Genomic DNA, 2843 nt, shown 5'->3' with positions numbered 1-2843 from the left:
GGTTTTATCAGTGGTGGTAGTGTTGGTGTACAAATTGTTGTGATGGTGATGATGATGATGATGATAGGGATGATGATAGTGAAAGTGGTAGTGACAGTGGTGATGACATTGGTAGTAGCAGTACAGATCTGGTGGTGACTATGATGAAGGTGATGATGTTGACAGAAATGACAGTAGAAGTTGTGGTAAAGATATTGTATTAGTAATAGTGACATAGTGATGGTGATTATAGTGACATGGATTGTAGCCAAGTGTTGGTGATGTTGGTGATGAAGGTGACAGTGGTGCAGGAGGTAGTGATGACAGAGGTAGTAGTGGCAGTGTGGGCTGGTTGGGGATGATGATAATAATGATGACGATGTTTTTTTGTGGTGGTTGGAATGGTTACTAGTGGAGGTAGTGATGGTGACAGGGGTGGGGGCGGGGTGAGGGGTGCGTATGGGAGGCGGTTGGGGAGGGGGTGGGGGTGGGTCACAGTGTTTACATTCTGGCCAACGTCGACTGTGGACACGCCCGAGTCACTTCCTCCCACTCTTTCCGAGAGAGAGAGAGAGAGAGAGAGAGAGAGAGTGGAAGGGAGGGAGGGAGGGAGAGAGAGACGCCCACGCACACCACCATACGTCACCTACTATTTTAAACTCCCCCTCTTGTCGCCTGCTCACCTCACCTCTCTCCCTCCTTGCTTTCCTCCTTCCCTCTTTCCTCCTTTCCTCCCAACCGTACTTCCTCTTCTCTCCTCTCCTCCCCTCCCTACTCATTCCTACCCCCCTGCCTTTCTCTCCTTGTTCTTTTACTTCATTTCCTCCTTGCCACACCTTGCTCTTCTTCCCCCTTTCTTCCTCCCTCTTCTCTTGGATTCTCGTATTGAAAGAAAGAGTAGAAACAATAACAAAAAAGTAAATAAACGAATAAATAAATAAATCCATCATATTAATCACTGTAGTAAGACCCAAGACTCCAATAATAAAGAAATAAAAAAAAACTCAAGCCTATCATAGCATTTCTCGGTATGATCTCTCCCCTCCCTGACTCCAGCCCACACCTCTCTATTCCGAGTGGGCTTGATAAGGTTACCCGTGTTAGTGGTGGGTTATAGGAGCCTCACTTCCCTCTCACCCCACCAACACAACACCCACGGCAAGCAGATGGCGTGGAAGCTGGGATTTTACCTTGTTGCTGTGTGTGTGTATGTGGGCGTGTTTGGATGTGTGTGGGAGTGGGTGTGTGTGGGTGGGTGGGTGTGTGGGGATTGTGGGAGGTTTGAAAGAAGTGTGTGAGAGAAATTAGAGTGTGTCAAGAGAGTGTGAGGAATTACGACAGAGCAGGTGTGGATACATTTAGCAAAATAAGGATGACTCCCCTCTCTCTCTCTCTCTCTCTCTCTCTCTCTCTCTCTCCCCTGTGCCTCTCCCATTTTTCCTCACTCTCCCCTCCCTCCCCAACTCTCATAACTTTGTTTCTTGTTTTTTAAAAGCATTTGGTATATATTCAACTGTGTTATGTTCCGCTTGAGAAATACTGCTATCTACCTCGTTGGTCTTAGTACCACAGTGATATATAGATAGATAGATAGACAGGTAGATAGATATAGTGAATGGCTGACAGGACTGAGACAGCCTAATAGATAGGCAGATAAACTGATAGAAAAACATAGAGACCGATGGATGGATGGATGGGTGAATGGGTGAGTGAACGGATGGATTGGTAGATAGATGTGGATAAAGATAGATAGACAGATAGATAAACAGACAGAGAGGCAGATAAATAGATAGACTACAAATGTTTAGAGATAAATAGGTAGACAGAGAGATAGATGGAGATAGAGACAGACAAACAAACAGAGCAAGAGACAGGACGCCAAGGTCAAACACACACACACACACACACACACACACACAATTGCCAGAATCAACAAGGGTAATGAGTTACTATTTTTTCCTACTTTATGAGCGAGATTATACGAGCAAGAGAGAGAGAGAGAACACAGCTTTACGTAACACAGGACAAAGCATCACAAACACGAAACACGCAAGGGACACCTGAAAGAACAAGGAACAGATTGGATTGACCAGAAACACAAAACGAAGCCTCTATCACGAAATGCATAAAAAAACACACAATCAGAACATGCACGGAACACACGAAATACACAAACCGCACACAGAAAGCACAAGAACGCCAGCAAAACACTGGAAATGTACCAGAACACACACGAAATACCCAAACCACACACAAAACCCATACGAAACAAATGGAACACACACACTCGAAAAAAGCAGGAAATAAACAAAAGAACTCTGACGCAACAAGGAGCACAGAGGCTTGGATCACGTCTCACTCAGGCAAGCAGACAGACAGGTGGTGAAGGTGACGCAGCTGGTGGTACTGATCTGCATAATCCATAACACGTGTCCCATCCCTTGTCCTCCCAGCTCTGCCCTTCATCCCACCACCATCACCCTCTCTGCTGCCATTATCCCCTCTTCATACACTCTATCAACACTCACGTACACCCATCATGACCTATCCTACACCTCCTATAACCATTATATCCGCAAATGCCTCGCCTGTTTTCGCATCTCCACCGTAATCCAACCACAATCACCCGCACCACTCCCATCATCATTTACCCTCCATTCTCCTCCCACTGCACCCACCATGACCTACACTACGCCTTCATGTATACCCATCCTGACCTCCATACAATCTACCCATACTGACTCACACACACTCTCTCCATCCTGGCCTACACACACTCTAGCCACATTTGGAACTAAACCTTGGGACGTACCGCATCTTAACTGTTGCTTGTGAAGCCATCTTGGTTACTCGTACTGAAGAAC

The sequence above is a fragment of the Coenobita brevimanus genome, chromosome 102 (genome assembly GCF_032717465.1).
Source record: "Coenobita brevimanus isolate Jiangsu-jjx chromosome 102, ASM3271746v2, whole genome shotgun sequence".
In the NCBI taxonomy this organism is placed as follows: Eukaryota; Metazoa; Arthropoda; class Malacostraca; order Decapoda; family Coenobitidae; genus Coenobita; species Coenobita brevimanus.
Note: the sequence above shows the minus strand (reverse complement) of the source record.